Source organism: Dermochelys coriacea, chromosome 9 (assembly GCF_009764565.3).
Source record: "Dermochelys coriacea isolate rDerCor1 chromosome 9, rDerCor1.pri.v4, whole genome shotgun sequence".
Taxonomy (NCBI): domain Eukaryota; kingdom Metazoa; phylum Chordata; order Testudines; family Dermochelyidae; genus Dermochelys; species Dermochelys coriacea.
The window spans coordinates 97,126,825-97,151,871 of NC_050076.1; the positions used below are offsets into that span (position 1 = coordinate 97,126,825).

A 25,047-nucleotide genomic window follows, 5' to 3' on the forward strand; every position below is an offset into this window, starting at 1 on the left:
ACTTTATTGTTTTTGTGGGGCCTTGGAAGAATAAGGCTATATTTGCAGCACGGAAGTAGAGTACAGGGATAAAACATGTTTAAAACAAGGTTAAACTGAATGGTTTGTTCAAAGAGAATGTTAAAATAGGAATGGACCATAGAAGGAGCTGTTACTTGTGGCACATCTTTTCTGGCAGAGCAGCAGCACCATTCTGGGAAGCATGAATGGATATGGGGAGGAAAGTTTTTCCGGGCCGGGGGGGGGAGTAGTAAAGGAATAGTAAAGTTAAGAAATTACTGAGCCCATAACCATGATCAGGGGTCTATAGTCCTTCTTTGGGTGATCTGTTGGGAAGTCAGAGCCAAAGAAGGAATCCAGATCGGGAAGATCTCTGCACAGACATGAGATCCCTGCCTATTAAGGAGGCAGCAGGAGAAATGTCTGTTTCACTCTTATTACAACAATAATGTTCAGCTTCCCATGAGAATGACCCTACACCTGTATATTCTTCCCTTCCCTTCCTCCTCATCAGAGCACAACACTGTTATGTTCTGCGGGAGAGAGGGATGGGGTTTCTATTTTCTTGTTTATGCATCTTTTGCATGTGCAATTTGTGCCTGCAAAATTTGCCCCCACATTTGTTTTGCTCCCCACAGAATGAATTGTGGGTGCAGATCTGAGTGTCTGGACTTTCAGTCAGAGGGGCAAGCACTCAGAAGGGTGCCCAGAGTTCATTTCATGGACACACGTTTTGCAGGCTCAAAGTGCACCTGCAAAAGGAAAAAAGACTTATTTGACTCAAATCTAGTCCCTCCCTTCATACTGCACTTATCACCATGGCAACACAAAGGGTGGTTGAAACATGCAACTAACCTTTAAGAGGCAGCCGCAGCAGAAGGCGTATTTTCAGATGAGCTGTAAAATAAACAGAAAACATATTTCAGAAAGATAAACAATACAGCTCTGGTACAGAAGGGTCAAAACTAGAACCCTTTCTTTCAATTCCCCAAACTTCGACAGGTTTTACTTAAATGGATCCAAATCAACCCTGCATTTGGTTTTGTAAAGTCTTTTTGGGGTCTGATTCACTGACGCTGGCTTAAAATCAGGATTAACTCCTTTGAAGCCAACAAATTTAGGCTAGTTTCAAATGGGCGCAAGCAAAGGTAGAAGCAAGCAAAGGGTCCCTATAGGCTCAACCTCCTCTCAGCGTCCAATGCACACATATTCCTGCTTATACTTCATCTGCATTGGGTGAAGAAGTACATAGAAGGGTCTTGTAAGAACGAGTTTTTTATGCTACTCATTACAAAAACACACTGTATCCTGGCGAATAGAGAGCGAGCACAGATAGACTGAAATAAATGTGTGGCAACAACAATGCAGCTTACAAAACCCTTTCTGCATATAAGCAGAGACAGATTTGCCACCATGCCCCTCAGACCTCAACTGTCCGTAGGATTTGTGGGCAGGATTGGCCAAGACAAGGGTCATGGAGAACTGCATCTTACTACAAATGGCTAGAGAAACTAGCTGGCTTGGGCTCACAATCCACCTGGCTCAGCAATAAAAGTTTTGGAACAGCAAAGAAATTCCCATTTCCTGCTTTCTGCATCTGGGACGCCTTCATCTTACTGTGTCAACCCATGTGCTCCCCTTGGTTCTTAGGGCCAGGCACCTGGACACCAAGTTTTGTGTGTGCATTGCATTGCAGACTGTCAGCCCGGGACTCACTGGTTTGGTTTCCGTATGACACTGTAACACAAACCCAATGATCTTTATTAACAATTGAAAATGCTGGTCCTTCATCGCCAGTCCTTTGCTCGTTAGACAGAATTCCAAAGAGCAACTCACGCCCAGACAACCAGGTGGAAGGCTCAGGAAGAGAGACTTCTACATTGTAAGGCTTCACTCTTTTACATGGGAGAAAGAGAAAGTGAGGTCTATTCTATACCCGACTATGTCAGAGTTACAGCACAGTCAGCTCTTCACATGCAGGCTCCCCAGCAGCCAATGAGCTCTCGGGATATAATACCCAGCAACCTAGAAAGCAATTGACAACTGTATTATATAGGGGAGTCGCCTAGAGACTCAACACTAGGACTAACAAATTTATTAGAGCATAAGCTTTCGTGAGCTACAGCTCACTCTCTAAGGTGCCACAAGTACTCCTTTTCTTTTTGCGAATACAGACGAACACTAGGACTATGGCTCTCTGTGTCTCATAGCAGTATCCCATGTCCCTCCTGGTATTCATGGAATGATGTAAATCAATTCAGCAAGGACTGAGTGCCTGGTGCCATGTTTTCACTGTCATTGCACCCATTATTTTCCACATAAACACTTCTCTGATCCTTGCAGAGGCATGCCCCTGGCAAACAGCATTGTACTCCAGATGTTTTCTGTCCTTTGAATAGAGTAGGTCCAGAACAGGATTCCACAGCTCCAAGCTGCTTGCTCCAGGCAGACATCTGTGAATTGCAGCTAACGTGTTTATCATCTGTCAGGTTGTCTCGGCAAGGATTTGGACAGCATGTGCGACAAGTGGTATGTATCATCCTCAGCAATTTTGCAACCATTTCTTTCCCTCCCCACCACCACCACCATTGCATTGATGAATCTCCAATGTTTCTATCAGTGTTACACACCACAGACATATAGTATTAGAGCTAGACAACTTTCTTCTGAAATATATCCCAGGCATATCTAGTCTGCTCAACCAAAGACTCCTCCAATAATACTATCACTCCTTCATTTCATTTTATAGACAGCCAGAATAAGGTGATAAAAATGGTTGTGAGACAAAGTAAAATTGGCCGTCTGGTGAAAACAGCTGTTGCAAAACTGTTTGTTTGTTCTGATCTGTAATAGATATCACTAGGAGAGAGTAATTTTTTCCCTAGTGTATCTGTAGTGTTGATGTTCTTTCCAACTCATATTAGTCTAAGAGAAGAGAGATCTGCATTAGCATATCTAGCTCTGAGACAGGAGGGCTGGAACTAGGGATGCTGCTGCACCCCCTAGCTTGAAATAGTAATAACATCAAATACATTCTTTCTATCAGCAGCAGCCCCACTATAAAAATTGTTCCAGCACCCCTGCTTTGAACTCTTTTGGGTGACCGTGGAGTCTGAAATGATTGTCCAATCACTAGCCTCTACATGGCACTACCTTTGAAAATAGTATTTCTGCTTTCAAGCTTTCTTTACATTCAGTTTCCAGTGTTCTAATTTAGGATTTTTTATGGTTTCAGATTTGTCAATTGATCCTGCAGGGTTAAATCTGAATTATTTGTTCAGGGGGAAAAAATGCCGGAAGCTACTAATTATACTGCCCAAATGATACAATTTCCCAAAGTCTAAAGTTGAAAAAAAATTGTTTAAGGGAAAGAAATCACAGAGGACTTTCCTATCTATGCATCCAATCAACTGTTACATAATTATGTGGCACATAAAGAACTGACAGTGAGCCACACAGAGTAACATTTTGGAATCAGAGCAGATGTCAAGCACATTTAGCTCAAGCTTAGTTATTGTGTGTCAGCTGATCATTGCCTATTTGACAGATATTGGAGTTATGTTTATCGCGGAGCACAACGCAAGTGTTTGATGATTTAAAAACTTTGCTTGACTACTTGCACCACAACATACTTAATGTTGTTGCAGAATATCACACGTTACCCTTATGTGTTAACTAATAGTCATATCATGAGAGAGACAAACAATTTACTGTTTGAATGAGTCTATTTACTCCATTCAGATGAGATTTTGAAGAAATCATAAAAATGTGAAGGTTGTTTTAAATTACCACTGTTTATTGCCATGTTAATATTAATTCCAAATATGATTATATATAATTAACATATAATATAATATATAATATTCCAATAAAATATTTATGCAACATGTGTCAAAAATTCTAGAGTAGAATATTCTTTCCATTCATGCTTTTCTTTTCTGTTGCTTCATCCTTGAATTGGGTCTCATTTAATTTTCTTTTCTCATGCAAAATTGAGCTACAAAAGGCAAAAAATGGGAACCAACCCCTTATATGCTTTGCAGTCAAAGTCTATCTATTTGTCTTTTATAGTGAGCAATTCAAATCTCAGCTTGTAGAAATTACCTTATTAGGTATGCATGCTTTTCTTTAGAAATGTTATCATAAAAAACACAGCTAAGTCATTAATCTTTTCAAAAAGCTTGTTGAGATCCCCATAGGCACTGAAATGGATCATAACAGCCGCATATATGAAATGTAGCACTGCAGCCAAGTGTTTCACAGACCTGCAAATTTGGGCAAATAAGACCATCAAAGCTTGCAAGCTTCAGTTCATGAGCTTGCTGTCCTTTCCACAAGATAAGGGCTTGGTAGACTCACAACAGAAGGTGAACCTACCAAAAATAAGCAGACAAATAAAATATAATAAAGATGCTAAAAATCATGCAGCTCTGCTCAGCAGTAGATGCAGGGTGTAACAAAAGCATTGCTTAAAGAAACATTCTGCTGTTACATAATGATATTTTCTAGAAGACTAATGCAGCAGAGAAATTAATGAGTAAATTTTCAAACAGCTAAAGAGGCCACACTTTTCTTTCGGTTCTTATGTCTGGTACCTCCCCTCAAAAATGGCCTGAGAACACAAGTCTGAGCACTAGAGCCTCTAACTACCTGCTTGATGATGTTCAAAAGTGCTAAATGGGTCCTTTTTCAAAAGGTAGCCCTTTCAAGTATCCTCAAGACAAAACTGAAGATGTGAAAAGAGGTACTGGCAAAAAAATCATTTGAATAAAACCCACAATTTCACTTCCCCAGTAGTCATAACATCCAAATATTGATTTTTTTTCACCAGTATTTGTACGAGTGTGGGGTTTTTTAACAAGAGTGTTCACATCATGGGAAAATCTTGTGACCGCTCCTCTATATGTGTCTGCATTTGATGTTCCTGTGTCACCATCTTCAAACTTTGATTTTCTTCTTCCTGTCTGTAAAAATTCCAGTCTCCTAGTTAGAGAACTGGAAAATTACCATGAAACTTTAGTGACTGATCATTCTGCATGGATAATGAACAGTCAAAGCAAGTAGTTTGCAACAGCAAGAAAGAGAGATAGGCTGGAACCATAGGGGTAAGATCTGGACTGACATCAAACTCTCCTGACATTCAGGTGTGCGTGACCTGAGGTTTGATTCATTCCTGTTATAGTGCATCACCCACAAATCTGGATCTAGATCTGAATTTCTCCAAAATTCAGGAATGCTGGGACCGTTTTCAGTAAAAAAAAAAAAAAAAAAAAAAAAGTGAAATACTGTTGTGGGCTCAAACCTGCAAGATGCTGAATATCCACAAGCTCCATTGTTTTCTATGGGAGCTGAGGGTGGCGAGCAACTTACAGGATGTATGATAGATAGACTTGACAGAATTCAATCTTTATTTTGTTATCATTTCAATAGATGTTTATTTTTAAGCATTTTTATCTTTTATTTAATTAAATTTTCACAGCTGTCAGTAATCATGGGAGGTCAGATAATGGGGAGGATCAAACAATAATTATTTGATGGCATCACGCATTGAAATTAAAAAGTTAACTGTTAAAACAAAAATTGTCAACATCACATGTCAAAATATACAAAACAAATATTCTTGAATCAAATTCTAATACGTGCTCAAGAAGCATTTTTCCTACTTTGTAAATTTTGACTATTATCAATGGGAATATTTTTCCGGCAGTTTGTATGTGTATGGTGAAATCAACATTTACCAATAAAAAGCTATTCCTTTCAAGCCTAGTTATATGTGTACAATGATCACTGAGACTGACAGAGGTTAGTCCGAGTTGGGAAAGAGCTTGGATTCAGCCAAAAACTGCCACTTGGAAGAGTCTTTGAGACAGAGAGTTAGAGTTGGCTTGATGGGAAAATAAGAGACAGCAAGTATGAGATGAAGTGTAAGATACTTGCAAAACAAATCTCACAGCCACAAAACAAAAAAGCAAACAAAAAGTGCTAATGAAATGTGTAATGTCATGTAGGAAAATAACAAGTGCATTATCTGGCATTTTAAAAGATATGCAGCAAGGGACATAGAAGAATTAGAATGCTTGTTTGTATTGAAGAAGGAGAAATATGCAGCCTTTGTGATAAGTTTTTTCCATTTTACGTGGGCATCTTTTCTGAGATTTCTGCAACCTGAATTCATGGTGATAAACTCAATTTTTGTTTTGAACTAGGTGTAAAACAACTTGGACATATTTAACTGCACACAGAATTATTTCCACTTTCACTTGGCTCAATATGCAAATAAAGGATCACTCTGGTATCTAATCCTGCCACGTCTTGCTATAAAGGGTCTGCGGAGCTGGTTTCCTCTAAACAAATACAGAATTTGGGAGAAACCACTGCTTCATGATGTGCAAATAAAAACAGAAATATAGCAGTAGCCTTTTAGATCTGTTACAGGTTTGTTTGTTTTTTAAATCGTAGAAGTGTGAGCTCAGCAACAGCCACATGGCTCAGGCTCTGCATCCAATGGACCAACGCTCAAATCCCAGGAGACAGTCACCACTATACAGTGCCATTAGAGATATTCTGTAGCCACTGAGCCTTGAAACTGTCAGTGACTCTGCCCCCACTTCCATGGATGGCAGTGGGATTGCACTGGGAAGGAGATGGTCCCGCTGGAGCAAACAAGTGCTTCCAGCTGAAGAAGTCAGCAACACTCTGGGTGTCTCCCCTCCCTTTCCAAGAGATGATATTAAAAAGGAGCTGTCAACCAGCAAAGGAGTTCGGCTGCATGAAGATTCCCCCACCTTGTTGCCAACGTTCTCGCTCCTTGACAGGAGTGATCATCTTTACTGGGACTCTCATGTAAGTACGGGTTTACTAGCTTGGTCCATGTGTAGCAGGCACATGTTTAACTCATAGTGAGGAGTCTGACTGTCCTAAAGGGGGTGTCTTGTTTCTTATATTTGTGTTAAATGAAGCTCACACAAAGTGTGCATGGGTATCAAATTGTGGATCAGGGATACCACCAATAGCACTTCCCTTTGGTCTCAATCATTAGACTAGCTGTGTGCTTTACTCTCCCATATTTCCAGGGCCTGCTCAGTGCTAAAATAGCAGTTATTGGGCAACTAATCCCTAGAGTTTGTTGGGAATTTTTCAATGAATTTTTTGGGGGTAGGGGGGAGAGACAGAAAATGCCAAATACTCTGAACTAAAACTTTCTGCAGAAATGATGCACCAGTTTTGATTAACATTTCATTGGGAGGCTTCTCAGGTCCAGGAAGGAATTTCTGGTCAAAATCAGAGTGAGCAAGAGACTCACCAGAGCCAGGCAGAGCCAGGCAGAGCAGAGCTTAAGCCCAGGTTTCTCACATCCCTGGTGAGTGCCCTGACCACTGCTCTATTGACTATTCTGAGGTGGGTCTTAGTCATGTTCTCCCTTTTTCCCCACCCAAAAGGTCTCATTTTCTTTCCAGTGTGGAATGAAAACAAAGGTGAACACCTCAACATTTTGTGTAAAACTGAATTCTAGTTTTCCAGACACCCCACTAATCCCCCTCCCATGCCAATGGGTGGGGAGTGGGTGGGCAGGGGTGGACCCTTAGCTTCAAAAGGTTTGGTGCAAATTATTTCCCACTCCCAGGGAGAAACTGAGACCAGGTTGTGACTCTCAGAGTCAGTCTAGTCCCGGCCCTGCTCTTGGGGCATATGTGCTACTCCTTACCTATGTTGGATGGTACTGTTACAAACCTGCCTTACAGAACAGCATATTCTGTGTTTTCATTTTGCTGCTGCATGGAAGAAAAACAAAATAAACCAGAAGTAGAAATTAAACAGAGTAATAACACCTTTCAATTGTCTCTTTTCATAAAGGATATTCCCTTATTGATTCATTTTTTTAATTAACGCTAAATAGACAGTACAATTTGCTTGTTTTCTTAAATAAGCTGCAAGAGAGCATGTTCATTATAAAAGACTGCATACAACAGAGCTGAGGCAGTGGAGAGTTACAGCAAGTACCATTAAAGTGATAGCAAAGATTTATTTTTAATCAAGTCCCCATGCTTGGCCCTCAGCTAATTCAGCTGCTAATTGGCCATCATTTATCCCTCATTTTTATAGTTATCAGTTTACCTCAGGAATGTGGAATTATAAAAACAAGGTTATAGAAGATTTGCTTTTGCTGAAGAATTCATCCCAAACTTTTTTTCATTGCCTGCCCTGATATTTTCTTAATGCCTTTCATGGTGTGCATTTGAGCTATGAGAGACAGAGATATACTTACTAATGCAAAAACAATGCTTCTAGTTACTGACCAAGCAGTGACTTATGACTAGGAGACTCGCATCAAACCTGATTTTTATAGGTGAGGAGCATCTCCAACTCCCATTAATCTAAGCAGGAGTCATGGGTGCTCAGCACCTTTGAAAATTAGGTCATTCACTTCTCTGTGACTCAGTTTTTCCATCTGTAAAATGGAGATAATATTGATCTACGTTAATAGGAGTAGGTTTAGTCATTAATGATTGTCTGATTGACTCTGGCCACTATCAGAAGAGGGGATATTGGACTAGATGAACCATTGGTCTGACGCAGTATAGCCATTCTGCTATTATGTACATGTTGAGATTCTTAGATGGAAGATGGATAGAACTCTAAAGTAGCAGTATTATAATTATTAGCAGAATTCTCATAACAAATATTAGTGTCAGCCTCTCAAAACAAAAGCTAATTGGGAACTTGAAACTTGGTCCTTTTCCGTGAACCTCAGCTGAATTCCACTTCCAGGAGATAACAGGGAAAGATTGGCAGCTACTAGCTGCAGCTTGTCATGATACCATACATTAAGAAGAAAAAATATATTTTAAGTCCAAAATATGACTTTTTTCAGATTAAGGGAAATCAACAAGAATAACCAATAAGTAAATTCTCCTGGAGAGAGCACATTGTGTACATCTCCTCTGTTAGAGTCTGCAGCAGTTCGGAGAATAAAATCTTTGCTCTTTCTGCAGAGAGGCAGAGTTCTTAAGAATTTAAATGTACAGTGAACAGTATAGAAAGAAATTAGTTTCATGTTAAATGCCCCACCAAACAATATATGTGGCTTTTTAAAAACATATGCAAAGATTGACCATTTGAGTTTAGTTTGGCTTTCAGTTTTTACATGATTTCAGGTCAAGGCTTGTTGAACCTCACACAAAGCAAAACCCGCAAGTTTCACAGAAATTTGTTTGAATTATAAATGCAAAGGGTTTTAGCTGTGCACTTTTTCTAGAAATAACTTCTATAATTCCTTGTGATATGAACACATCCTGTATCCGTTTGTAGCCCCACAATAACACATCTGCATAGTCCATTCCTTCATCATAGCTGAAGTGCATCATCATCTGTTTTAACAGGGATATAACTTGTTAGACATCTGTGTTAGTTGACATACGAGCATCTAGGCAGGCTGAAAAAGTGTTTACGAAATGGCTTCATCTGTGACATAACTATGGGATGATATGACTAAAACGCAGAAGCTGCTGAGTTAATGAGATTGCCACCTGCAATTTGATGGAGACAGTTCTGATTCAATCGGTGTCATCATGCAGGCTGCAGTGCTTCTGCAATGAATGCAAAATATCTCATTTTCCTCCCCTAAACACAGGGGCACTGATAATAGCAGAAATGATGCAGAGAAACATAAGCTGTGTGGCTGTGATGAGCAGTCACTTCTAGGCACAGACTGCATTAGGCTGGTGATACTATGTTTCCTTAAATAAGTCAGGACACCTGTGATTAGCAGCCAACGTAAAGGGGCAGGGAGCATCACGGAGGAACAAGAGAAATTCTTCTCTGTCCCTGTTTTGTCTGTAAGGGGCAAAAAGTAGCAACCCTACCAGTTAGTGAATAAGGGGTGGCTAATCACTGCTGAATGAGTTAATTATTACACACATATACAAGAACAAAAATCACTGCCAGGAACAGATTTGATGGACATGGAGAAATCAGCAAAGCAGCCTTGCAAAATCTAAAGAAGCCTGGAACAATAATATTCCACACTGAAGTTGTTTATGGCATCTATTTACACTGAAGATATATTGTCTGGTTTTTAGAGCAGGATAGTGAAGACACTGGGGTATTGCTCCCAGTCCTACCACGTTACTCACATGTGCCTCACTTTGCCCCCTTATAAAATGTGTCTATTAATAATTATCTACTCCCATAAAAGTTTTGGGAGACTAATTTAAGTGCCCAACTCCCTTTGAAAATCTCAACTTTAATATTTGTAAGAGCTCGTAAAAATATTTTGGACCAAATAAACGTCCAATCTGTTGAAAAATGCAATTTTGTTGACAGCCCTTAAATGCTGAGCATGCTTTTTTGTTGTTTCAAGTCCCTGCTTCAAATCAATCTCCCACATCCCAAGTGAATGTCCTGAACACTGAGTTACGGAGTAAGACAGTCAAAATGTCTTCCTGCCTCTTTCTCTCTCATTCCGCATCAGAATGAAAAACAGATTTTGAATCACTAAATGTTTTGCTAAACAGAATTGTTGTTTTCCAGCCAGCCCTATTTGCAAGTTAGCTTGGGTTCTTTGGCAGAAAGGTGCTATATTATCACCTATTAGCTTGCCATCTGTGGTAATCTGCTAGCCCCACCATTTCATAGAGACTGACCCCACGAACACTTATACTCCTGTAAGTAAAAAGAAAAGGAGTACTTGTGGCACCTTAGAGACTAACAAATTTATTAGAGCATAAGCTTTCGTGAGCTACAGCTCACTTCATCGGATGCATTTGGTGGAAAAAACAGAGGAGAGATTTATATACACACACACAGAGAACATGAAACAATGGGTTTATCATACACACTGTAAGGAGAGTGATCACTTAAGATAAGCCATCACCAACAGCAGGGGGGGGGAAGGAGGAAAACCTTTCATGGTGACAAGCAGGTAGGCTAATTCCAGCAGTTAACAAGAATATCAGAGGAACAGTGGGGGGTGGGGTGGGAGGGAGAAATACCATGGGGAAATAGTTTTACTTTGTGTAATGACTCATCCATTCCCAGTCTCTATTCAAGCCTAAGTTAATTGTATCCAGTTTGCAAATTAATTCCAATTCAGCAGTCTCTCGTTGGAGTCTGTTTTTGAAGCTTTTTTGTTGAAGTATAGCCACTCTTAGGTCTGTGATCGAGTGACCAGAGAGATTGAAGTGTTCTCCAACTGGTTTTTGAATGTTATAATTCTTGACGTCTGATTTGTGTCCATTCATTCTTTTACGTAGAGACTGTCCAGTTTGGCCAATGTACATGGCAGAGGGGCATTGCTGGCACATGATGGCATATATCACATTGGTAGATGCGCAGGTGAACGAGCCTCTGATAGTGTGGCTGATGTGATTAGGCCCTCTGATGGTATCCCCTGAATAGATATGTGGACAGAGTTGGCAACGGGCTTTGTTACAAGGATAGGTTCCTGGGTTAGCGGTTCTGTTGTGTGGTGTGTGGTTGCTGGTGAGTGAGTATTTGCTTCAGATTGGGGGGCTGTCTGTAAGCAAGGACTGGTCTGTCTCCCAAGATCTGAGAGAGCGATGGCTCGTCCTTCAGGATAGGTTGTAGATCCTTGATGATGCGTTGGAGAGGTTTTAGTTGGGGGCTCACTGCTCATGCAGATAGTCCCAGTGAAACCAGTGGAATTACTCATAACAGGAAGGACTATTCTCATGAACAAAGATTTGCAGGATTCAAAGAAACATACGGAGGAAAACCAGATTATTTACATGGAGTGGCAGTATATAATTCATTTCTAAAACAGGATCTTCCAGGTGGTAAAAATAAAATAGGGCATATGTAAATTCTCCTTTCATAAAAAAAAAGAAATAAGTCACTCAGCTGTGGTTACATTTGTACTGTGATCACGCAAGATTCACTATTGTGTTAGCTTTGACCGACTATAAATTTATCCTGCCAACCCCTTCAGAGGGACTGGATGTGGAAATTATTATTTAATTAAGATAGTAACTGACAAGACTGGAGTTTTGATGAATTGGTATACACAAAACTCAGAGATGATGAATTGCACCAAGTTTAATTCACTAAACAATGCCTAACATGTCCATTGTTTGGTTTATGAATTTTTCAACATAGAAGAATAATCTCATCTCATGTACAATGAAGTTGCCTAATCAATAAAGGATGGTGAAAATACAGCCACTTGATATATACTACCTTGCAGTGTATAGCATTTTCCATTCTTAATTAAAGTAATTGCATGATAGGTTGATCCAGCTACCCGGATTTGACTGGCTGATATAAAGAATTGACTTATACGTCATTAGAGAGATCGCTGGTGAATACGACCACATTTTCAGCAATATCTGGCTTATCTTTCTGGCTAGGTAGTTAAGCTAAACAAATGATCATCTAGCAAAGTCGAGTATCTTTCACAACTGCCATAGAGCAGAATAATTTATATAGACTCACATGTTGCAGGTTTGGGGTTTGATTTATCATATTCTATGCCTTGCACCAAAATAACAGGCAGCCTTACATAAACTTCACTCCCAATGAATCTACCTTAAAAGCCTTATGCAATATTTGAGTTAAAATCCATTTCTCCTGCTGCAGAATGGGAGGAGGGGAAGGGAAACAGTCACTTTGTTTTAAAGAAAAAGAGAAATGTTTTTAACTCCATCCTCAAGGGCACCACCATTAATGTTTGCAGAACATAAGATACTTCAGAACAAACTGAAAATCATCTGGGGAGGGGAAGAACTTCAAGATCAGCCAAATATCACAGATGTCAGTGTAACTGCTCCCAAGGACTCATCAAAATGTGGAGCAAAAAGCTTTAAACTGTATATAGCTAAACGATCTGGACAGAAACACTTTTATTCCAGCCACAAACTGTAGAAAGTGGAATCTGGGGCATCTCAGACTCATTTCTAAATGTCTTGAAATAAACCACCAAAGCTTGATTCTAAAATCCCACAGCAGCCGCTGCACCTGTGCTACCATGCCTGTCACTTGGGTGTGCAGGGCTCTGTTCTTCCTGCAGTCTGTAGAGCTACACCCCACCATTCACAAAAGGACAACAAAACCCTAAGGATTGCAGCACTTGCAATCTCCAGCCACAAAACTGCACTCCTCACTCCTAAAGCTCTTTCTGGCCTTGGAGTGTCCATACTGCCCTGCACTGCAGGCAGTGTCTAGGAGGCATTATATAGCCTGTTGTGAATAAAAACCTAAGTCAAAAATGGCAAACATTTCCATTTGCTTTGGGGGCTCAGCTTTAGACAGAAGTCGGGGTCGATCCAAGCAAAATTGCATCCCTATGTGTCACCAATTTGGACACCCAAAAACAGGTACATTGAAGCATATTGATTTAGCACAGACCTGGATGGGAGGGTACCACTAGGAAGACCACTTACACAGTCTCAGAACACTGCCATGAAATGGTCCATCCAAGCAGAAAAGGATCTTCTGCCCTTTTCCATTTCTTTGCCACTGCTCAGGTGATGCAAAAGGCTCACAGACTGGCCACATCCTGTGGCTGGGATTGTTCTGACATGGGGGAGTTCACAGCTCCCACAGTTCCCATCCCCAGCACAATGGGCATGTCAGGAATGGGGAAGAGGAGGGGCTGGAATGAGCCATGTTCTGCTTATGCTCAGTGGGCATATGGCCCCTTGGTGATCCTTGCCTGCTGGTGTCGGTTATAGCAATTCCAAGCTTTCTCTAACCTGCTCCAGGGCTGAGGGCTGGGCTGTGAATTAGAGATCTGTAATTGTTTAGATCTCTTTGCCCCTCCCTTTCCCTGGTTCACCGAGTAAAAACGTGGCAAAGCAAAGAATCCAGCCCAACATCCACTCAGCCATATGATGGATTATAATGAAAAAACAAATGATATTAGTGGGGGAAGCAAAAGTGGATGGGAATCTGGGAGGCAGTGACCATGAGTTGGTTGAGTTCAGGATCCTGACGCAGGGAAGAAAGGTAAGCAGCAGGATACGGACCCTGGACTTCAGGAAAGCAGACTTTGACTCCCTCAGGGAACAGATGGCCAGGATCCCCTGGGGGACTAACATGAAAGGGAAGGGAGTCCAGGAGAGCTGGCTGTATTTCAAGGAATCCCTGTTGAGGTTACAGGGACAAACCATCCCGATGAGTCGAAAGAATAGTAAATATGGCAGGCGACCAGCTTGGCTTAATGGTGAAATCCTAGCGGATCTTAAACATAAAAAAGAAGCTTACAAGAAGTGGAAGCTTGGACATATGACCAGGGAAGAGTATAAAAATATTGCTCGGGCATGTAGGAAAGATATCAGGAGGGCCAAATCGCACCTGGAGCTGCAGCTAGCAAGAGATGTCAAGAGTAACAAGAAGGGTTTCTTCAGGTATGTTGGCAACAAGAAGAAAGCCAAGGAAAGTGTGGGCCCCTTACTGAATGAGGGAGGCAAGCTAGTGACAGAGGATGTGGAAAAAGCTAATGTACTCATGCTTTTTTTGCCTCTGTTTTCACTAACAAGGTCAGCTCCCAGACTGCTGTGCTGGGCAACACAAAATGGGGAAGAGATGGCCAGCCCTCTGTAGAGATAGAGGTGGTTAGGGGACTATTTAGAAAAGCTGGACGTGCACAAGTCCATGGGGCCGGACGAATTGCATCCGAGAGTGCTGAAGGAATTGGCGGCTGTGATTGCAGAGCCCTTGGCCATTATCTTTGAAAACTCGTGGCGAACGGGGGAAGTCCCGGATGACTGGAAAAAGGCTAATGTAGTGCCCATCTTTAAAAAGGGAAGAAGGAGGATCCTGGGAACTACAGGCCGGTCAGCCTCACCTCAGTCCCTGGAAAAATCATGGAGCAGGTCCTCAAAGAATCAATCCTGAAGCACTTAGAGGAGAGGAAAGTGATCAGGAACAGTCAGCATGGATTCACCAAGGGAAGGTCATGCCTGACTAATCTAATCGCCTTTTATGATGAGATTACTGGTTCTGTGGATGAAGGGAAAGCAGTGGATGTATTGTTTCTTGACTTTAGCAAAGCTTTTGACACGGTCTCCCACAGCATTCTTGTCAGCAAGTTAAGGAAGTATGGGCTGGATGAATGCACTATAAGGTGGGTAGAAAGCTGGCTAGATTGTCGGGCTCAACGGGTAGTGATCAATGGCTCCATGTCTAGTTGGCAGCCGGTGTCAAGTGGAGTGCCCCAGGGGTCGGTCCTGGGGCCCGTTTTGTTCAATATCTTCATAAATGATCTGGAGGATGGTGTGGATTGCACTCTCAGCAAATTTGCGGATGATACTAAACTGGGAGGAGTGGTAGATACGCTGGAGGGGAGGGATAGGATACAGAAGGACCTAGACAAATTGGAGGATTGGGCCAAAGAAATCTAATGAGGTTCAATAAGGATAAATGCAGGGTCCTGCACTTAGGATGGAAGAATCCAATGCACCGTTACAGACTAGGGACCGAATGGCTCGGCAGCAGTTCTGCGGAAAAGGACCTAGGGGTGACAGTGGACGAGAAGCTGGATATGAGTCAGCAGTGTGCCCTTGTTGCCAAGAAGGCCAATGGCATTTTGGGTTGTATAAGTAGGGGCATAGCGAGCAGATCGAGGGACGTGATCGTTCCCCTCTATTCGACACTGGTGAGGCCTCATCTGGAGTACTGTGTCCAGTTTTGGGCCCCACACTACAGGAAGGATGTGGATAAATTGGAAAGAGTACAACGAAGGGCAACGAAAATGATTAGGGGTCTAGAGCACATGACTTATGAGGAGAGGCTGAGGGAGCTGGGATTGTTTAGTCTGCAGAAGAGAAGAATGAGGGGGGATTGATAGCTGCTTTCAACTACCTGAAAGGGGTTCAAAGAGGATGGCTCTAGACTGTTCTCAATGGTAGCAGATGACAGAACGAGGAGTAATGGTCTCAAGTTGCAATGGGGGAGGTTTAGATTGGATATTAGGAAAAACTTTTTCACTAAGAGGGTGGTGAAACACTGGAATGCGTTACCTAGGGAGGTGGTAGAATCTCCTTCCTTAGAGGTTTTTAAGGTCAGGCTTGACAAAGCCCTAGCTGGGATGATTTAACTGGGACTTGGTCCTGCTTTGAGCAGGGGGTTGGACTAGATGACCTTCTGGGGTCCCTTCCAACCCTGATATTCTATGATTCTATGATTCTATGATATTTCACTTGCCTGTCAGAATAATTTCTGTCCCAGAGTGAGAATTCTGAATGGCTGATAAATAAGGTTGGAGTGTTAAGATATGGGAGATGGTAGGATTGTAAAAATAACAGAGTGGCTGAGTCTGAGAGGAAAGTGCAGAAGGGTAGAAAATAAAAGTAGAGTAGGAGGGGTGAGCTACCTTATTTTCAAAGATCAGGAAAAAAAAAGATGAGTTTGAGGAAAAGATTTGGATCATTTCTTGTTGTATCCAAGCAGGTTTGTCCTTCCCTAGCTTTAATGGCTGGATATTAGTGCACTGCACTCAGTTGGATAGTTTAGTGGCTTCCCAGCTCCTCTCCAGTCTCTGAAAATGATGCAGAAGAGTCACTATTCCTTGACTTTTTGGCAATCCATCATCTCTAATCATAATTGCACTGGGGAAAAAAACAACTTTCTATGCGTTATGGAAGTTTTTAAGACTAAATTGTTCAGATGCCATTATAACGAAACTAAACAGATGAACAATTTAATTTGATTTCTTCACTACTGGCTAATGTTTTCTAAACAGGAACCATAGATCATCTGAGTTTGAAGCATCTGAAGTATTGATTACAGTCTGTTTTGTTCTAAGAGTGGACATGGATCAAATGAGATTTTGTAATTCAATAGGGGTCATAATAAAGAACAGGTTAGTTAAAGTGTGTTTTGTAATCCCACTTACTAAAAGTTGCTGTAAAATGGCTTATGGGGTAGATCTTGGGCTGTGCAAGGGAAGGTTTGCACCACTCCTGAGACACAAAGTGTGAACTAAAGCCGATTACTTTACCCCTAAAGTATCTACCCCTACATATAGGGTGTAATGCTGCAGTAGCAACTTCTAAATGGAGCTGGTACAGGGGGCCTGACTGGGGGAAAGAGAACTTGGCCAAAGAGTCCCTGTGTTTTGGTGATTTGCAGTGGTTGGAATGCTCTCTCATGGTCCTTGACAGCTGGTACAAATCAGAGCAGCCATCAGGCTTCTCTACATTGTGCCCGAGGGACTGTCTTAGAGCAGATCAGCCCAAGATCAGATGGCTTAAGGCTACTTTTCTACCTTCACTTCTCAGCTGCCCTGCATCCTCTCAAGCCTTTGTCTCTCATTTTACTGACACAATATGCAGCATATCAGCAGAATGCAGAGTGAGAAAAACATTGAAAATCAAAGAATTACCCATGACTTCACTTGTAGCAAGCTTGTTTAGTCAGCTACATCCCCCAGAGAGCAAATATAGGCTGGAGAAGGAGAGAGGGTCATCTAGCCACTAGGGATCCAGCTACCCCCCCATTTGAATACAAACAAAAAGGGCAGTATCTGATCAAAAGCATCTCTCACACAGGAGAAACCAAAATCAGAAAATGAAGAGCTCTGCCAAATATAAAGCGATGGGTCAGATGCTCCCCTGGAGTAAACTGAGTCAAAAGAATTCAAAGGAGATATGCCAATTTACCGCAGCTGAAGATCTACCCTATGTTTTCCATAAAAAGAGCTATATCAGAAAAGGGATAGTCATTTTAATGGTCATTAGACAAGACACTGAAATCTTACGTGGCCTTTCTTTTCAATTTGGAGTTCCCATGAGCTCCTTAATGAACCTGAGGATTGGAGCTAAGTCAGACTAGACATAACTGGGTCTTGTTTAACTAGACCATATAATCTGCTAAATCTGTTTGCTTCAATATATTTTCTACTTTACTTTGCTTTATTTGTATTTGCTCATGTGGAAACGGCTGATTTTCCTGGATAATAAATGTTTTTTTCTTCCTAAGGAATTCCCAAGTCTGTCTTCATCAGTACATAGAGCTATTTTGACTGGCGAAAATGGCACCAGTGAAACTGTAAAAGCTTCAACAAGTCTTAAACTGTAATGTGTTATTTCAAACTACATAGAAAGACCCAGCATTCATGAACACATTTTTGATTTACATCAAATTTTGCAAAAATCTTTTAGCTGATATTGTTCAAAACAAAAAATGAATATATTGTCACATCTCCTTATCAAATCAGCAACCTCAGATATTAACTATGTACCCCTGCCAGAATACCGTCTACTTAATATCACCTTTTTCTTCCATCCCTGCAAACATTGACCTCGGACTGCATCCGGCACCCTACTGAAATGTCAAAAAAATCATAAATACAGCCACAGCAAACAGACTGAAAAGGCATAGGCACAGATCCTCAACTTGTGTAAACTATTGAGGCTCAAAGTTGATGGAACAATGAACATTTGTAGTAGCTGAGAATATGGTCCATAATGGAAAACTCATAGCTTGAGGATCAAGAAACCTCAGCTAGTCCCCTGAACTGTCTGTAAACAAGCTAAAGTACATTCAGGAGAAGAGGCAGGCTTTCTTTCCTCTGACTGACAAACTTCTATTGGGAGCAGTTCAGTGGGGGATCAACAATCTGGAAATGGTGAAGAAATAAGAGCCGATGTATATAACACTGAAGTCAAGGAGAAGACTCTTGACAAGGACAGTCCTATATTGACCACATTTTTAAAGTCTTAGTCTCCTGTTTTGTGCCTGCCATTATTTATGGATGGACCAATCTTAGTGAGATCAGTGTTCTAACCACAAAATCATAGAAATGTCGGGCTGAAAGGGACCATGAGAAGTCATCAAGTCCATCCTCCTGTGCTGAGGTAGGACCAAGTCAACTTAGACCACTTCTGACAGGTGTTGGTCCATCCTGATCATAAAAGCCCCCAGTGATGGGGATTCCACAATCTCCCACGGAAGCCTATTCCGGATCTTAACTACCCTTAGAGTTAGAATGTTTTTCTTATTACCTAACCTAAATCTCCTTCTTGTTCTACCTTCAGTGGACATATAGAACAATTGATCACCATCCTCTTTATAACAGCCTTTCAGATATTTGAAGACAGTTATTAAGTCCCTACTCAGTCTTCTTTTCTTAAGGCTAAACATGCCCTGTTTTTTTAAACCTTTGCATATAGGTCAGGTTTTCTAAACCTTTTATCATTTTTGTTGCTCTTATCTGAACTCTCTCCAATTTGTCACATCTTTTCCTAAAGTGTGGCATGGCACCTAGAATTAAACACAGTACTCCAGTTGCAACCTCCCCAGTGCCAACTAGAGCAAGACAATTATTTCCTGTGTCTTACATATATGTCTTACATATGTAAATACACCCCAGAATGTTATTATCCTTTTTTGCAGCTGCAACGCATTGCTGACTCATATTTAATTTCTGATCCATTATAACTCCCAGATCCTTTTCAGCACTATTACTGCCTAGTCAATTATTTCCCATTTTTTATTTGTGTGCTTGAATTTTCTTTCCTAAATGAAGTCCTTTGCACTTGTCGTTATTGAATTTCACCTTGCTGAATTCAGACCAATTCTCCAATGTGTCAAGGTCATCTTGAATTCTAATCATGTCCTCCAAAGTGCTTGGAACCCCTTCCAGTTTGGTGTCAACTGCAAATTTTAGAACTGTACTCTGCACTCCATTATCCACATTGTTAATGAAACTATTCCATAATACCAGACCCATGATGGACCCCCTGTGGGGCCCCACTATATACACCCTCCCAGTTTGACAACAAACCATTGATAATTACTCTTTGAGTACGGTCTTTTCATCAGTTGTGCACCCAACTTATACTAATATCTAATATATCAGATAGTTAGATATCCTTACTGCATCAGTTTAATTGCAGGTGTAATATTGTCTCCACAGAATTTGCCCCACCAAATTTCAGACATAAAAAGTGGAGTTGGCATTTAGGTAAGAATGAAAAATCAAGCCTTTATACTCTTTGTGTTAAATAAAGATGTATATTGACTTCTCATAATCACTGCAGCAAATTATAAATGATGCATAAAATGAAAAATTCCTGCTGAGTGCATAGAGAAATATGTAGATGGTGCTCTGGAATCAGAGTGTTGCCATGTTATTTGCTTACCTATGGTAGTTGGCACAGAAGCCGACAGAAAAGCCAGCCTACACATTTCAGTTGATAAAACAGCCTTCAACAATTTATGCAAATTTTGCATTTATTTTTCAAAAGATCTAAGGGACCATGCTGCAGATAGACTTCTCTCTCAAGTCTATCTCCACCCAATTCTATAATCCCTGTCGTTAATGGAATAGAAAAGCAAGTGTTTTTAAAGGGCACTCATATTTATGTACAGAAGGTTCCTTAAGTGTGTTCTTATAATTAAAAAGAAAACACCCACTCAACAGTCGTTTCCCATCTGAGTGTTAGAAACTTATAGAAATGGTTGCTAGTTGTTCCAGAAAGTTACAGAGGGATCACAAGAATCAGGTGACTGCTACACTTGACTTTGATTCTACATTTTAAAAGTTTTATTAATATAACCACATCAGTGCGGGTGGTATTTTTGACAATTTAGCTGTACCAATAAAAACTCTAGTGTAGACATGGATATACTGGTATAAAGGTACCTTATACTTGTATAGCTTATTTCAGTTCATGAATTAAAATAAGCCATATTCTCATATGCACTTTTAGATCAGTATAACTGTTTCTACACAAGGGGTGGTGGGTCACTTTATCTATGCTGTCACCGTTAAAACACCAAAACTTTAACTAACAGACAAGGTCCAAGTCTCTGGGTACCAGATTCTAGCTGGGGTAAATAAGTGAAACTCCCTTGGCTTCATTGATGCCACACTGATTTACCCAGATGAAGATTTGGTCCTTTTTTGTAACAATAATAATATTGTTCTAATACTATCATCATTCACCTAGAGCTATTAGCCAACAATTGAACTGGGTCTAGACATATTGAATTCCACTGATGCCGGCTTGGCCTTGAAACCTATCAATAAACAGAAGCTATTCACATCATCTATGTTAGTGGGAAGGTTGTGCCCTGCATGTAATCCAGCTATTTGTCACAGATTTGTAGGACAGTCTGTCATCTGTTGCAAGTGATGGTTGATGTGGATGGTTCAAAGAACTGGGAAAATTCAGAGAATGTAAAAGGCAGGGAATTAAAAGAGCCTCTGCAGGGCAGTGAAAGTCAGAGGATATACCATGGGACTGGAAGAACCCTCTATGTGGAAAGGAATATGGGAACAAACACAGTGCTCACCAAATACCAATGTGTTTTGAAGAGAATATGTCGTTAGTGGGGTGTAGAGTAAGGATTGGTTGGTCCTTAAACTATTGAAATAAATCGGATTTGTAATAGTAGGGTTATTTTAAAAACAGCATGCACCCAACTTGTGTGTTGCAGAGCACCCCATATACACGTACAGTTCTGGGCATGTACACATCCATGCAAATCCTAATCTGTGCAATAGCTTGAGTGCTATACACATGCAAGCAAGGCATGTGAAAAAGGGCATGTACGCAAATCATTGCTGCCATTGGAAATTCTGAGTGTTAATGATTTCATAGTTTAGTGCAAAATGCAGAGATGATGTTCCAGTTTGAGTAGCCATTCAGGGTTTTAGTCTAATTGGAAGCACAATGTCTCTATCATCATGTCAGTCCCTTTAATATATTAGATGTTGGAATAAATTTCCCCAATGTCCTACAAATCAGTTCACGCTATTCATAGCTAAAGTAAATCTAAAGGGCAATATTTTCACAAGTCCATCATCCTTTTCTGGAGGCACATTTGCACGTTTAATTCAGTTGCAAATATAATCTGTATTTCTAAATAGTGCCTGAATTTTGCAGAGATAAATCAGATAGTCAAAAGCACAAGTACTCAGTTTGGGCCTGCTATTCATTTTTGCAAAGGCAATTTTAGCCTGGGGGGAAAAAACAGATAAACTTTAGCCCTATAATTTGTATCATAAATATACCTGATGCCATTTTCATGCCCCAACAAATATGCTGCTGTAGAACAAACTTAAGTAATGCAAAATGAAAACAAGGAATACATTTATTTTGACAGAGATAACAGACCTAACACTCACTAGTATTTAATTTGATCAACAAAGACAAAGGGTGAACATCTGAATACAATCAGCTTCCTTCAAAATTTCAACATGGTCTGGCTTTATACCAATGATTAGATACATCAGAAAAAAAACACTTAAGAATTTGGTGGGGCTGTGGGCCTGATTTGTATGGAAATACTTTTTCATAATGCTTCCCAAGCCTTCACTTGTCATGTGTCATTTTTCCGTGATGTAGATTCCTCAGGTTTGTCTTTTTCCTGCTAACCAGCATAGACATCTGTAATACCACAGACATCTGCAATACCATAAGCTTCAGAGCTAAATTGAGTCATGAATCAGTGGATTATAGCCATAACACTCTATTTGCAAAATATCTGACAACTATTTAATCACCCCATACCAGTGAAAAACAATTTCCAAAGGAAAATAGCCTGAATCTCTACTTTAAGTTCTCATCTAAGTCTCCAGAATTAATTATGAATTTATTACACTTACTCAGCTCTGTCTTTTCTTTTTTCTTCCCATCATCAACCCTGTCATATAGAGACTTGGCCAGCTGCTTGGAACTCAGGAACAAGTACCTTCAGATTATGTTGATGCAGTCTACCAGTTTCATATCCTTTCACGCATGGCTTTCAAACATTGCCTGAGGATCCCTCTTATCTTTCTGTATCTCTGTACATGCCCAACCACTAGATGAAAACTTCACATGAAATCCTTGGTGGTCTTTTTTATTGTGCAATGAATTGGAACTAGCCATTTCAAGACACAAGGGACCTGACTGTGAACCCTCCATACAGCATAATAAACACTCACTCCTCTAAATAGTTCCACTGAAGTCAATGGATCTACTTGTGTGAGTTATTCTGGCCCAATTAATCTAACTCTAATCTCAGTTACGTATGAGCAACTCCATTGAACACAATGGAGTTGCACACATGAAATTACAGCAGAATGTGGCCCAATATGGGGAAATTGCTTTAGCACAGGTCTGATATTGCATAGACAGCTACATATTGGTACAAGTCCTGTCCTCGGTTACATGTGTAATAACCAGACACGAGTTTAATGCATGTGGAAATGTCTCCCTCTTGTGGCTGGCTTTCATAAAAAAGCATAAAACTTTCTACTTACTCAGGCTATGTCTACACTACCGTGGTAAGTTGACCTATGCTACGCAACTCCAGCTACATGAATAACGTAGCTGGAGTCGACATACCTTAGGTCGAGTTACCGCGGGGTCTACACCACAGGGAGTCGATGGGAGAAAATCCTGTTTATTTATTTACCTTACTCTTCTCGTCGGGGGTAGAGTACAGGGATCGACTGGAGAGCGATCTGCCATTGATTTGGCGGGTCTTTACTAGATTCACTAAATTGACTGCCGCTGGATCTATCTCAGGGCATGTCTACACTTACCTCCGGAGTGATTGATCCAGTGGGGATCGATTCATCATGTCTAGTGAAGACGCGATAAATCGACCGCTGAGCGCTCTCCCGTCAACTTCGATACTCCACCGGAGCGAGAAGTGTAGGCGGAGTCGACGGGGGAGCATCAGCAGTCAACCTTCTGCAGTGAAGACACCGCAGTAAGTAGCTCTAAGTACGTCAACTTCAGCTTCGCTATTTTCGTAGCTGAAGTTGTGTAACTTAGACCAGTTTAGCTCGTGACCCCACCCCAGTGTAGACCAGGCCTCAGAGCGTCGATCCCTGCCATAGTGTAGACGTGCCCTAACAGACAGTGGTATTACTTCTCTAGCTTATTGGTAGCAGCTTAAGCTTTTGGCCCTGTCTTAAGCCTGTTTTAACTTTAAACACATGAGAGTCATGGGACAACTCATGTGCTTGAAGTTAAGCATGTGCTTACATGTTTTGCTGGATCAGATCCTTAATACTGAAGACCTCAGGCTCCCTGGTGACAATCCTGCCAGCATATATACAGCCACGCCTCATTTCCCATGCATGGGAAGCTTTGTAGGAGAGGCACCCATGCACACAAGCGGAGACTCTCGCCCTATGCCTTGCTATCTAGCATAAGAGCACAAAAGGAGGGCATGGCAGAATGGAGAAGTTAGGGAGCTTGTTGCTTTGGGCATTTTCTCTTGGTTTGGAAAAGTTATGAACCACCCAAAAGAGGCAATGCAAATTGAAATCCTCAGGGAGGAAATGCCCCAAGGAAAGAGGGTCTAAAAGTAAAGGCAGCAACTAGCAAATTCTCCCTCTTCTCTCTAAAGGGCTTTTCCATGTGTTTCCATTTTATCCATTCATTCTCCTCAATTTTTTCCAGTATGAAAGTGCTTTGGCAAATATGCATGGTTGTTAATTTGCACTAATACATTAACTATAGCAGCATTGTGTTTAGGGCAGTGCAGTAGCTAGGCAAGGACCTACATACTACTTTTCTTAATACTAACACAACGGGGCTTGACACACTTGGCTTTTACAATGAAAAGTAATGCATCTATCGGTATGTTTATTAGCGTGATCAGAACAAATAATGGAAAGTAATTGTTTTCACGCAAATACCAATGCAGTGACTTTTATTTTTATTGCAAGTTGACTCAGCTGACGTATACATATAAACAATTCCCATGGCATCCACATATTCTTTGCAGCTCAGCACATGTCTAGACATGTCTAGACACTTTTAGAATTTGATTCTTGATGTCCTTACATTTGGCAGGCTGGGCCAGGTTGCTCCAGGGTAAGTATAAGCTATACATTGAGACCTGTAAGGTAACGTACAAGGCATAATCCTCCACACAGATTAATAGTCAGGGCTTGGCTACGTGGGGAAGTTAGTACTCAGTAAATTAGAGTGTGAATTTAAAGTGCACTAGCTTCTAGCTGTAGACACTCTTATTGCACACCGAGGGCTGGTCTACACTAATGCTGTAAATCGATTCATAGATTAATAGATATTAAGGTGAGAAGGGACCATTATGATCATCTAGTCTGACCTCCTGCAC

The 25,047-nt window shown here is 40.9% G+C and overlaps 2 long non-coding RNA genes across 2 annotated transcripts in view; one reads left to right on the forward strand and one right to left on the reverse strand.

The window, feature by feature from the left end:
• LOC119861513 overlaps nucleotides 1–25,047 on the reverse strand; it is a 211,417-nt gene that overhangs the window by 20,390 nt on the left and 165,980 nt on the right. Inside the window, exon 2 of the long non-coding RNA XR_005294919.1 lies at nucleotides 856–897. This is a non-coding gene — a long non-coding RNA (uncharacterized LOC119861513). The remainder of the gene's footprint in view (nucleotides 1–855; nucleotides 898–25,047) is intronic.
• Nucleotides 5,562–24,743, forward strand: LOC122455830. The gene is made up of 3 exons (XR_006274321.1): nucleotides 5,562–5,666; nucleotides 15,619–15,630; nucleotides 24,730–24,743. It is a non-coding gene; the product is annotated as an uncharacterized LOC122455830 (long non-coding RNA).